Source organism: Coenobita brevimanus, unplaced genomic scaffold (genome assembly GCF_032717465.1).
Source record: "Coenobita brevimanus isolate Jiangsu-jjx unplaced genomic scaffold, ASM3271746v2 jjx.HiC_scaffold_2773, whole genome shotgun sequence".
NCBI classification, from domain to species: Eukaryota; Metazoa; Arthropoda; class Malacostraca; order Decapoda; family Coenobitidae; genus Coenobita; species Coenobita brevimanus.
Genome location: NW_027643734.1, coordinates 415550 through 430262, shown reverse-complemented (window position 1 = coordinate 430262; position 14713 = coordinate 415550). Strand labels below are relative to the sequence as shown.

General features: G+C 44.5%; 1 protein-coding gene across 1 annotated transcript in view; it reads right to left on the bottom strand.

Annotated features, from left to right (window-relative positions):
* LOC145390047 (uncharacterized) overlaps positions 1-14713 on the bottom strand; it is a 92174-nt gene that overhangs the window by 55377 nt on the left and 22084 nt on the right. The window lies entirely within an intron of this gene.

Below are 14713 nucleotides of genomic sequence, written 5' to 3'. Positions count from 1 at the left end.
TACATTCACTGACTTCACCTCTCTCAAAGACTATCACTTTACTCTTCCCTACATTCACCTTTAGATTCCGTTTCTTGCACACTCTCCCAAACTCATCCACCAAGCCTTGCAGCTCCCCTTTGTCTTCACCCAACAACACAGTATCATTTGCAAACAACAGTACAGGGAGTTTCCAAACACTACCCTCTCTCACCATGGCCACTCCAACATCCACTACCCTACCTTGTACCTCTTTTATTACCCCATCCATGTACAGATTGAACAACCATGGAGACATGACACATCCCTGTTTCAACCCAACTTTCAAAGAGAAAAATTCACTTAGTTCACCATCCACACGCACTGCAGCCTTCGCACCATCGTACATACTCTTCACAGCATTCAACAACTTCCCATCTACTCCATATATTCTTAACACTTTCTACAATGCTTGTCTATCCACCCTGTCATATGCTTTCTCCAAATCCATGAAAGCCGCATACAACTTCTTTCCCTTCTCTAGAAACTTTTCCACTCAAGATCTAAGAATGAATATCTGATCTACACAACCTCTTCCCTTCCTAAAGCCTCTCTGTTCTTCTCCAACTAATTTCTCTGTTCTTTCTCTAACTCTGTCAATAAGTATCCTACCATACACTTTTCCTATTATACTAAGAAGACAAATGCCCCTTTGATTACCACACACTTCTTTTTCCCCTTTTCCTTTGTACAAGGGAATAATTATACCTGACTTCCAATCCTCCAGGACTCTACCTTCCTCCCAGGCCAATCTGCACATCTTCCACATCCATTCTACTACTATCTCTCCCCCATGCTTCAGCATTTCACCACACTCTCCATCAATTCCTGAGGCTTTCCCCGATTTAACTTTCTTCATTGCTTCCACAACTTCTATCCTACTGATTTCTTCCTGTCTTCTCACCTCCCTCCTCCTCCCAGCCATTCCCCAGCCACTTATACTCGCATTACTTCCATCCTCTATGTTCAACAATTCCTTAAAGTGTTCTCTCCATCTGCTCATTTTTTCTCCCTTCTCCACTAGTAATCTACCATTTTTATCTTTCACTCCCCTGGTAACTTCACTTCCACCCTGTCTTACTCTTTTCACCTCTTTCCAGAACGTTTTCTTACAGTCCCTCCACTTTACACTCAAATTCCTTCCAAATTCCTCATCCACTCTCTTCTTACTCTCTCTTACTAATCTTTTAACCTCTTTCTTTCTTTCTACATATAACTCTCTCTTCCGCCTCTCAACTTCTTCCACGCCCCTATTTCTCATCCATTCATTGTATGCTTTCTTATTTTGTGCCACAGCCTGTCTCACCTCTTCAGTCCACCACGCCGTTCCTTGCACCCCCCTCCGTCTTCTCTTCCTTCCACACACCACATCACATGCTGCACATATTTCTTCTGTAAATATCCTACACACACCTTCCACGTCTCCCATCTGCTCCAATTCATATTTGCCCAATCGTTCCTCTACTTCTCTCTTATACTCTGCCTTTTTCTCATCCTCTTGTAACCTTTCCACTCTCCTTGCAACTACTCCTTCCTCTCGTCTTTCCCTTCTTCTGTTCCTCCATCTTACTTGAATCCTAATTCTGGCCACCACCAAGTAGTGGTCAGAAAGTCCACTCCCCCAACCTCTATACACTCTTGCATCCTTTACACATCTTCGCATCCTTTCATCCACACACACATAATCAATCATTGCCTTCCTTTCATTCAGTTCACCACCCACCCTTCTCATCACTCGCCATGTATACCTGTGGATCATTTTATGCCTGAAGAGGGTATTGGCTATCACCAACCCCCTCCCAGCACAAATGTCCACTAACGCACTCCCATTCTCATCTATCTCAGCAGGCACACCCCACTCACCAACTATTCCATCCACCTTCACATTCCCAACTTTACCATTCATATCACCAATCAAAAACACTCTCTCATTCCTTCCAAACTTTTCCATGCACACTTCCACATTTGTCTAGAACTCTTCTCTCACTCTTATAGCACGATCTTGCGTTGGTGCATACACACACACAATCGCCCACATTTGTATTCCAACTTTCAACTTTACCCACACAATCCTTGACGCAACTGATCCATACTGTCTTATGCTACTCTTCCATCTTTTACTCACAACTATACATACTCCTTCCTTTGCCCTCTCATTCTCACCTACTGCACATATACCCCATCCATACTCCCATTCTCTCACACTTTCTCCTCACCATTTTGTTTCAGTTATTCCACATACATCCACTTTCGCACCCTCAAGCACCTGGACAATCTCTCTCTCTTTCACCAATATTTTATCCAAATTTCCCATACAGGGTGTTGCATGAAATGTTTGACAATCTTCAGAAAGTTGTTCTTGGGGCAATTTTGAGTTAAAAATTGCTGCATCAACCTGGGCTAATTTCTCGTCTATTATGCTCAGGTTCTGTAGGGAATGGCAGCAGATTAGAGACTGGTATCGCAAAATTTTATCCCCTGCCACCACCACCAGGCCGTTTATTTTTAAATCCCCTTGTAAAACTGTAGAGATATATCGGCAGGACAGTAAATAGTGATCCTACTCTGGTACTCTGTATGGAATTTCAGAGAGAGAGATGATGATGCCACTGATTCATGGGGTTATCTTTAATTTAACAAGAAACACTTTACTTACCTCTCTATTCAGTTTGCACGAAAATTAATGTTTAAAAGACTGATAATATATTCACGAAATTTTCTTCTTAAAATTTAATAAGTCTATCTATCTATCTATTGCCAGACGCCTCAATCCCGTTTGGGGTGGCCACAAACAAATCGCCTCCAAGTCGCCCTGTCCCCCGCCATTTCACTGCCCTGCTCCCAACTCACATCCCCCTCTCTCATATACCTCTCCACCCCATCCCTCCATCTCATCCTCGGCCTCCCCTCCCTCTTCCCCCTCCACCTCACTCACATACACTCTCTTCGTCAGTCTTTCACCCTCCATCCTCTCCACATGGCCAAACCACCTCAGTGTGTTCCTCATAACGCTTCCTATCACATCCACACCACAACGCTCCTTTATATCCTCATTCGTCAGCCTGTCTCTCCATGTGACTCCACAGGCTCCTCTTAAATAACTCATTTCCACTGCTCTCACTCTTGACTTGTGTCCTTCCAACAACGTCCAAGCTTCACTTGCATACGTTAGAGTTGGTATCACAATACTGTCATGTAGTAACTTTTTCACTTCCATGCTCACTTCCCTGTTTCTTATCACTGCTTTCAAAGAACCAGCAACCTTTCTTCCCTGCTGTACCCTTTCAAGCACTTCACCCTCCAAACCTCCACCCTTACTCATCACACTACCCAAGTACTTAAACGTACTCACATTTTCCAATTCCTCACCATCCAACCTCGCTGTCCATTCACTGACTTCACCTCTCTCAGAGACCATCACTTTACTCTTCGCTACATTCACCTTTAGATTCCGTTTCTTACACACTCTCCCAAACTCATCCACCAAGCCTTGGAGCTCCCCTTCGTCTTCACTCAACAACACAGTATCATCTGCAAACAACAGTACAGGGAGTTTCCAAACACTATCCTCTCTTACCAGGGCCACTCCAACATCCACTACCCTACCTTGTACCTCTTTTATTACCCCATCCATGTACAGATTGAACAACCATGGAGACATGACACATCCCTGTTTCAACCCAACCTTCAAAGAGAAAAATTCACTTAGTTCACCATCCACACGCACTGCAGCCTTTGCACAATCGTACATACTCTTCACAGCATTCAACAACTTCCCATCTACTTCATATATTCTTAACACTTTCCACAATCCTTGTCTATCCACCCTGTCATGTGCTTTCTCCAAATCCATGAAAGCCGCATACAACTTCTTTCCCTTCTCTAGAAACTTTTCCACTAAAGATCTAAGAATGAATATCTGATCTACACAACCTCTTCCCTTCCTAAAGCCTCCCTGTTCTTCTCCAACTAATTTCTCTGTTCTTTCTCTAACTCTGTCAATAAGTATCCTACCATACACTTTTCCTATTATACTAAGAAGACAGATGCCCCTATGATTACCACACACTTCTTTTTCCCCTTTTCCTTTGTACAAGGGAATAATTATACCTGACTTCCAATCCTCTGGGACTCTACCTTCCTCGCAGGCCAATCTGCACATCTTCCACATCCATTCTACTACTATCTCTACCCCATGGTTCAGCATTTCACCACACATTCCATCAATTCCTGGGGCTTTCCCCGATTTAACTTTCTTCATTGCTTCCACAACTTCTATCCTACTGATTTCTTCCTGTCTTCTCACCTCTCTCCTTCTCCCAGCCATTCCCCAGCCACTTATACTCGCATTACTTCCATCCTCTATGTTCTCTATGTTAATAAGTAAATGTTTAATTTGAAGTGTGACGTCACTGGTGCATTGTGGGAGCAACGTTGAGAGATGCTGGAGATGAGTGAAGATTTTATTCTTTACGGTGTTAGTCTACTTCTTATTATGGTAATTCTTATGCCCATGTGTTTATCAGTGTTTGCTGTCATTATCGAGAGGTGTAGTCGGTTGATGTAAGTTGTAATTATTAGCTATAAGGATGATATACGGCGGTGTGTATCTCCAGGTGACCAAGATGTCCCTTTAAACTCGAGTAAGCAGTGCTACTTAAATCCCCCGATATTCACACCATCTGTTTAGGTTTTAAGGTCGAATGTGATCCTGTACATGGGCAGGCATAGTAGGTTAATTGGCTGGAAAAAATAAATAATTGGCTGGAAAAAATGAGGGGATGTGTGTAAAAACTAATGGGTAGTTTGTTTACATCGGGGATATAAACTCCATGAGTCCCTTTAACTCTTGCAATCCCTGTGATGCCCTTTTCAGTTTATTCATAGTGCCAGAATGCAATTTTATTCAACTTATGCAAAGTCTCTGCTATTGCAGGAGTTCAGTGAGGCTGTGCCTAACCCCTACACTTCCAGAAGTCTATACAAAGCTAAATATAATCATGAGATGGCATGAAAAAAAAAAAATCCCTGCTCTGTGAGTTAAACTAGTGAAGACTGAAGGTATTAACATGTGTAGGAGAGAGACTGGATAAAGCCTGATTGGAGATATAGTATATTGAACTGGAAGGACTGCATACCTTACATCCTTCATTAGCCATTGCTGCTACCTTTAAATAAGAATTATCATACTGAAGGTAATTACTAGCAGCCTTCATTAACATATTACTGTACTGTAATTAGGAGAGAGGTTTCATAAGTTGATTGGAAGTCAGGAGACAGCAGGAATATACCATTACTGTTGAGGGGGATGAATTTGTGTTTAGGCTATGATATAGGAAGCATATCTCAGAATATGGATGTACAAGGTTAATCATATCTTGTATAGTACTTACACTTTCAGATTTGATAGCTTTTCCTTTTGTAATCTTTACTGAATGATGCAATCAGTTCATGATTACACATTATATAATCTCAGACTTCATCTGTGTCATTGTAGTTGGCTCACCTTGACAAATTTTAGTCCTTCTGCTGCTTAGTTCCTGTATCTAAGTGGCAGAATAAGACGGTATTATGGTTTTGCATCCTCCCCATAGATCTTCATTGTGATTTGCATGATAATCTAGTCTTTATCTCTAGAAACAGCTCAGCATTCAAGGTGGAGAGATGCCAGGTTTTTGTCAGTTTAGGGTGGACATGTAGTCCATATGGTTTGTCTTTATTGTTTTATGTCTTCATTATTATTATTATTATTTTTTTTTTACTGTGGATCAAATTTAGCGATTCATCTCTTCCGTTTATAAATCGGTACAACAGATAGGCTTTCATTCTCAGAGTATGACCACAGAGTACTGTACTGTCTTCCTGTGCAGTGTATATTTTGTCATTTGTACTCTCATTATACGTTTCATTAAAGAATTTGTATCATATGTTTAGTTTCTGTGTCACTCAGTGTGTTAAGTTTATGTAATATATGGTTAATCGTTTAAGTCCTGCCGTTGGATAGCAGTCTAAGTTGCAGTTTTTACTTTTTCCCTTTATATAAGTAGCAACTGCTCTATATTCTTTCCATAGCACTTGTTCATGATTAGCATTAAACTGCAGGCTTAGGTATTCCAAGTAGCTTAGGAAATTTCGAGATATCTCCTCCTAAAGCGACATTAAACTCAATTGTCATGTACCTATTAGTCTGTGCATGTTGTTCAATTTCCCATTTTTTGTAACATGTAAAGAAATAAAATACAGTAGAAGTTTTAGCCAATATACTAGTGGGGCCGCGGTAGCATGGTCAGCATGGTGCTGGCCTGCTGATCAGGAGGACCCGGGTTCAAGTCCCGGTGTGATAGAGGTTTCTTTAAAATGTGGCTGAGGGAAGTTTGTGTAGCAGGCTTTCCTTAAAACCACAAGGCCCCATACTTACACTTCAGCTCACACACACCAAGACACTTACACACACTACTACATACACACACCAAGACACACATACACACACTGCTACATACACACATCAAGACACACACACAAAACCCGTACATAACCACAGCCACCTTCACACAGTAGACACACACTACTACATACATACACACATCAAGGCACACATGACACGTACACAGCTACCTTCACACAGCAGACACACCACACACACACACAGAGGGAGGGACAGACACACCACAGGCAGACAGAGAAGGGTATATACAAAACACAGGGAGTGAGAGAGGAGGGGGTTTTATTAAAAAGTCCAATTTTGGTATACCTCCTGTGGCAAAATTGATATAGCCCCCCCTTTAATATTTTTTGGATATTTTCATTTAGTGCCCCCCAGGCCCCAGACCCACTCGGTTGAACCAAATTGTCTGGCGTCAGCTGGAACATGATGCTAGAGTTATGTCGGTCATGCGGGGGTTAATGGTGACAGTGTAGTAACTGTCAGGCTCCTATGACTCACTTAGCCGAACAAAATCGTCTGTCAGCTGGAATGGAATACTAGAGTTGTCCCAAGCACCAGAGGGTTAAGAATCTTAACTCTTTGGTGCTTGGGACAACTCTAGTACCCCATTTCAGCTGACTCAGACGATTTTATTCGACTGAGTGAGTCATAGGAGCCTGACAGTGTCAATACCGTCACCATTAACCCCATCACGACCGAAATAACTCTAGCATCATGTTCCAGCTGACGCCAGACAATTTGGTTCAGCCGAGAGAGGATCCTAGGATCCTGAGAGACATTATAACATCACAAACAAAATACAAAATGCCTTCCCTCCATCTTGAACGTACTATAATTCATTTACATTAAGTAAGCTCGTATTTTCGTATTTTTGCAGCGTATTTCATGTATCTTAGTTAAAAGAAAAAAATACTACGAGCCGGTGAATAAAACCAACACTTGTAGACGAAGACTATAATTACCAAACCGTTTCGGTGGACACTGCCACCATCGTCAGTGGTCAAGATAGTGAGAGGGAGTGACATACTGACACTACAAGGGTTCCTTTTTATTCGTGTGTGTGTGTGGAAGGGTGGGGTAAAGGTGAGGTAGAGTGGGGTAGATTGTAAGCGGGGATTAACCCAAGGGGGATTTTGGGGGGGACATTACCGGACAGGTCAGGTGTAATTCCTATCTGACCTTACCTGGGTCGTAGCAGGAAGGGACATGCCTCTTCCTGCTACGACACAGGTAAGGTCAGATAGGAATTACGCCTGACCTGTCCGGTAATGTCCCCCCAAAAATCCCCCTTGGGTTAATCCCCGCTTACAATCTACCCCACCCCACCTCACCTTTACCCCACCCTTCCACACACACAGGCATAAAAAGGAACCCTTGTAGAGTCAGTATGTCACTCCCTCTCACTATCTTGACCACTGAAGATGGTGGCAGTGTCCACCGAAACTGTTTGGTAATTATATTCTTCGTCTACAAGTGTGGGTTTTATTCACCGTCTTTGATTATCACGCAAGAGTGATTCATCCAGCCAATACTACGAGCTCTGTATCTTTTTATAGCCCTTCTTCGTGACTAGCATCGTATTCTAGTTATCAATAGTTACAACTGAGCATTCAAGTTGGAGGGATCACTACTTTAAGCAATTACAGTAAACAAACAAACAAAAAGCAAGTGTCGTCCTCTTGACCTCTCGTCTTCGCAGGAATGCAGCGGTGGCGCCATCTTGTGCGTGGAATGCGTGAAGTGCAGGCTCTTGAGTGGAAGGAGCACGGAGCCACGGGAGACTTAATAATATTCGCTTGTCAGCCAGTCTAGAAGCCTGGGACATTTGCCTGAAATAATAATAATAATAATAATAGAAATAACAACATAACCAGTCATATACATAATTCAATATCTTAGTCACTCGATCTGTCCATTCCGCCCCTTTAGTACGAGACGCATTTCTCTAAGCTATTTTTTCTAACATGGGAGGTTCGATACGTTTGATTGAGCCTATCCATAAGACTCCTAAAACTGAGTAAATGCCTCTGAAAGTTGCAAAATATAAAATATAAAACGTCTATATGATATAAAAACCTTTGTTCACCTCCGGGACTCGATCTGTGGCGCCTAGACCAAGTGCTGACGTCATGTTTACACTTTGCTACCTTTAGACGATTTCCTGGAGCTTAAAGAAACCCTCTCGGGATGATGGGACAGACACAATAACCCCTTCAGACAGAGAATGACTTAGTTACTTTGTTCTAGGTAACCGGACGATTTTATTCAGCTTAGGAGATCCCCTCGTAGTGAAGGGGTTGATGGTGACTGTATCTAACCCTCCAGTACGAAATTTCTCTCCAGAGTTGAAGAAAATCGTCTGGAAGGAAGAAAGATGAAAATGGAAAAAAGTGTTAATGTGGACAATGAGTTAGATAAGACTGGTTTGGTTAAGGTACGGTAGGGATGGGATTGTTGTCGCAGGGTGGGGTAGCGTTGGGTCGGTTATGGCCAGGTGGGGTAAGGTTGGGTTAGTTTTGGCAGGACGGCGTAGGATTGGGCCGGTTTTGGCAGGGTAGGGTAGGACTGGGTCGGTTTTGGCAGGGTGGGGTAGGATTGGGTCAGTTTTGGCAGGATGGGGAAGGGTTGGTCGTGTTTGGCAGGGTGGAGTAGGACAGGGTTGGTTTTGGCAGGGTGGGGTAGGATCGGGTCGGTTTTGACACAGTGAGGTTAGATTGGGCTGATTATGCCGAGGTAGGGTAGGGATGGGTCGGTTATGGCAGGGTTGAATAGAGTTGGGTCGATTAGGGCAGGCGAGGGTAAGCATGGGTAGGTTATGGTTGCGTTGGGGAGGGTAGGTTATGGTTGCGTTGGGGAGGGTAGGTTATGGTTGCGTTGGGGAGGGTAGGATAGGTTATGGCAGGGTAGGATAGGGCTGGGTGGTGGTGGGTTGGGCTGGGTAAGGTAGGGTAGGGTAGGCTGAATCAGGGTAGTGTAGGGTACAGAAGAGAGGTGGGTATAACTGCCGTTTAGTTCCGTCATATCCAACGCCTATTTCACTCAGTTATACTACACTGTCTCATCATATTTGGGGCGATCTTCTCTACGATTTTTGTTCTTCCCCGCTTAGTTCAGTCCTTTAGTTCATTCATGACCCTTGGCTTTCCTTTTTATTTTTTTTCTTTTGTGGTGGAGCGCAGGTGCACGAGGCTAGACCACCATAAGTCCAGAATATTTAAGGGTAGGCCACCAAACTACGCCCTGGTAACGTCTACACGTCAAAACATCTGTCCACCTCTGGGACTTGAACTGCGGAGCGCTGGACACAGAGCTCTCGGTTTGCGGATGTCACTTTTACACTTTGCTAGCTTCTGACGATATCCTACAGCTTCAGAAAACCCTCTTAGGATGACGGGACAGAATCATGTAACCCTTCAGACCAAGAACGATTTATTTACATTGTCCTAGCTGACCGCACGATTTTATTCAACTTAGGAGATCCCCTGACAAAGAAGGGGTTGATGCTGGCTGTATCTAATCCCTCAAATTCAAAATTCATCTCCAGAGCTGAAGAAAATCGTCTGGAGAAAGAATGAAGAAAACTGAAGAAAGTGTTAGAGTGAAAAATGAGTTAGATAAGATTGGTTTGGTTAGGGCAGGGTAGGGTTGGGTCGGTTATGCCAGGGTGGGGGTAGGGTTGGGTCGGTTTTGGCAGGGTGAGGTAGGACTGGGATAGTTTTGGCAGGGTGGGGAAGGGACGGGTCGGTCTTGGCAGGATGGGGCAGGATTGGGTCGGATATGGCAGGGTAGGGTAAGATCGGGTCGGTTTTGGCAGGGTGGGAAAGGATTGGTCGGGTTTGGCAGGGTGGAGTAGGACTGGGTTGGTTTTGGCAGGGTGGGGTAGGATTGTGTCGGTCTTGACAGGGTGGGGTAAGGTTGGGTTGGTTTTGGCAGTATGGGGTAGGGATGGGTCGAGTTGCGTTTGGGAGGGTAGGATAGGTTATGGCAGGGTAGGATAGGGCTGGGTCGTGGTGGGTTGGGTAGGGTAGGGCTGGGTAGGGTAGTGTAGGGCTGGGTAGGGTAGGGTAGGCTGAATCAGGGTAGTGTAGGGTACAGAAGAGAGGTGGGTATAACTGCCGTTTAGTTCCGTCATATCGAACGCCTATTTCACTCAGTTATACTACACTGTCTCATCAAATTTGGAGCGATCTTCTCTACGATTTTTGTTCTTCTCCGCTTAGTTCAGTCCTTTAGTTCATTCATGACCCTTGGCTTTCCTTTTTATTTTTTTTTTTTATGTGGTGGAGCGCAGGTGCACGAGGCTAGACCACCATTAGTCCAGAATATTAAAGGGTAGGCCACCAAGCTACGCCCTGGTAACGTCTACACGTCAAAACATATGTCCACCTCTGGGACTTGAACCGCGGAGCGCTGGACGCAGAGCTCTCGGTTTGCGGATGTCACTTTTACTCTTTGCTAGCTTCTGACGATATCCTACAGCTTCAGAAAACCCTCTTAGGATGACGGGACAGAATCATATTTTAATCTTTCAAGCCGAGAACAACTTATTTACATTGTCCTAGCTGACCGCATGATTTTATTCAGCTTAGGAGATCCCCTGATAGAGATGGGGTTGATGATGGCAGTATTTAACCCTTCCAGTTCGAAATTTCTTTCTACTGTAGAGGTGAAGAAAATCATCCGAAGGTAGAGAGAAGAAAACAGGAAAAGTAATGTAGTGGTGAAAGGGCTGTACAGGGGAGGGTAGGTTAAAGTAGGGTAGAGTTGGGTCGGCAATGGCAGGGTAGGGTAGGGTAGGCTGAGGTAGGCTAGTGTAGGGTTGAGAAGAGTAGGGTAGGGTAAATTGAACTGAATAAGTATATACAATAAAATCTGGCGATACAACAACCAGGGTCATATGCCGCCGGACGACAGCGAGAATAAAAGCACTCGAAAAGATGAAATACACACACACACACACACAAACAAACAAACAAAATACAATTCATAATTAAAACAAGAAAAACACTAAAACACTAAGAACACTAAAACCACTGTATACTAAATTTTACACGGTAGTGCAGCTGCCTACACCAAGCAAAGGTTTCCCCCTCCACCACAACAAGCATCCTCTCCAAGTACCAACAGAAGACTACAATCCCTCTCCTGCCCGGTGCTCAGAGAGGTAACGATGGCGCAATTCCCCAACAGTGGACACCATCAGCAAAAGCCGAAGAGTCAGGGGGACGAAGCATTCCACACAGAAAGTAGGGGGAGAGTCCTCCATTAAAAATCAATGAGAGAACCAGGAATGGCCCATTCGGAGCCAGCATAAAGCCGTCTCCCACCTGCATTCAGACCTCGGCAAATGAAGGGGCCCGTTTACCCACAAATATCACACATTTTGTTGGCCCCCACCGCATCCCACCTACTCTGCCAGTGGGAGCAAACAGTGAGTGGTTTGATGAATATCGCTGAGCGAGGCAGGGGAGAGGTGAGGATGGGCGAGAGGCAGCAGCCTTTGCCAGAGCGTCAGTATGCTCATTGCCCACAATGGTACAAAACCACAAAGCAGTCCCTAGCAAGCACAGCCATTCTAAAACACTGTAGACAACAAAAGAGGATTGGACGGGAAAACACAAAATGGAGATCGGCAGAGTCGCTAAAAACTGTATAACAAACAGGAGGGAAGCTAAATATCAATTTGACTGCGAGTAAAATAGCAGTAAGTTCTGCGATAAAAGTAGATACGATGGGGGGAAGACTCCTACCACGAATGAAATCGGGAAATATAACACCCAAGCCTGTCCCCTCACGGGATTTCAATCCATCAGTACATACGAGAATCGTGACACTGTGAGAGGAAGCATGTTCTAAAAAAATAGCAAAGAGCCGCCTGTGAGGAAAGAAAGGCCCCTCTCTCAGGAAAGTAAACACACGGTTGCACCCCTGAGAGGAGCCAGGGAGCCATCCTTGGTACACGCACAGGACAAACGAGAAAGGTTGGAACATCCACATCCCCCTTGGCAGCCTTCACCCTGTACCCAAACGGATGTGGATAGCGAGGATACGGCGAGGCAGACACTCCCTCCGGAACAGAGCCAACAAAATCTTCCTGAACTTTAGCAAAGACGGTGACACTAAGGACACTAGTTTGAGGCACTCCCTCCTCTTGAGGATATGAGGGAAACAAGGTGGCACCAATACGGAAAAATTCCATAATCAGTAAAGGCAACCTACCACGCAAACCAAGATGGTGACCTGCAATACCTGGCTTGTGAAACGGTAGGACAACAGCCCCCCGCCAAGAAGCAGGAGTGGACGAATCTCTCCAAATTCTATTAATAAGACTCAGGAGGAAGGACACTGCTTCATCATCCAGGTACATCAGCACTGCATGGGGAATATTATCGACTCCGGAGAAGTGTCATGACAGGGAAAGGGTAGACCAAAGTTTACACCAAGACAAAGGAATGTTGTAAGTCTCTCCGCCCCCAGAACGGATGTCCAACACCTTAATCTCCTCCACCTCCCTAAGCCTGGCAAAAACCGAAGAACAAGTATCCCTACAGGAGACCTCAGCGGTAGGATAGGGTAGGGAACGCTAGGGCAGGGTAGGCTGGGGTAGGGCAGGGTAGGGCAGAGAAAAGTAGGTTAGGATGGGTTGGTTTAGGCTAAAGTAGGACAGAATAGGAGAGGGGTAGAATGTGCCTAGTCCAGGAACGAAAAATATATCAGTTATCCATGTAACTAGCGTTTTCTATTTCGGTAGATTATTTTCTTGTCTGCCTAAAGTATCGTGATGTACGAACAATGAGATTAGATATCGAAACTGTAAGATGCGAATTAGTTACAAAGACGGTATTTTGTTTTGGCTAACGTTACATCGATACGTTCAGCTAAGAGCAACTCGGCAGAACTGAACAGTATATGACGTGCTAGATGAACGCTGTGACCGGAAAATAAATATATATGTATATATACTTCAGCATACAGTAAGCGATTTTATGTTAACTGAAGAGAAGCCACCACAGCTAATGGGTTAAGTTTACACACACACACACACACACACACACACACACACACACGTTGCGAAAAGTTTCACTGACGAAGTGGGTGGTTACTGTCCCCCTAGAGCAAGGGGACTGGTGTGTGCGTGTGTGGTCACAGCCTTGCCCTTAGATCGGACTATATGAGCTCTCAGCTCCCTTCCGGGAGGGTAAAAGCTGACGATCACGACCATCAAGTGATCCTGACCGACCCGGTGAATTACACACACACACACACACACACACACACACACACACACACACACCATTACTTGCAACTGGCTGGCCTATCATACAGCCATATCCTATATTCATGAAGTACAACACATCTTACATTTATGTAGTATGTAAAAAAAAAAAAAAAAAAAAAAAATGGTTATATAATACAGAACTGGGAAATATGATGATGATGATGATGATGATGATGATGATGATGAGAGGGGAGTAAACAGGGTGAGATGAGGAGAATGAGAGAGGTGGATGGACATAACAGTGAACGTATTATGTATATTAACATGACAAATGCCGAAGTAAGCTGGTAAGGGTGAGGTAATATGGAGCCTGACCCTACCGTGACACCATATAATTATTGATTTATCCACCGATAGATCTATCTATCTATCTATAGCCCGACGCCCTAATCCAGCAAAGAGTGGCCGCAGACAAAACGCCTCCAAGTCGCTCTGTCACCCACCATTTGACTACCCTCCCTCCAACTCACCCCCCCCCCCATATACCTCTCAACTCCGTCCCTCCACCTCATCCTCGGTCTACCCCTCCCTCTCCCTCCCTCCACTTCACCTACATACACCCTCTTAGTCAGTCTTTCATTCTCCATTCTCTCCACATGTCCAAACCACCTCAGTGTATTTCTCCTAATCTTGTCAACCACATCCACATCCACCCCACAACGTTCCTTCACTTCTTCATTCGTCAACCTGTCCCACCATGTCACTCCACATGCTCCTCTCAAGTAACTCATTTCCACTGCTCCCACTCTTGACTTGTTCCCCTCTTGCAAGGTCCACGCCTCGCTTCCATACATCAGGGTAGGGATCACAATACTATCATGCAGTGACTTCTTAACTTCCATACTCAACTCCCTATTTCTCATCACTGCTTTCAGTGAACCAACAACCTTCCTTCCCTGCTGTACCCTTTCACGCACTTCATCCCCCAAAGTTCCATCCTTACTCAAGACACTACCCAAGTAATTGAATAT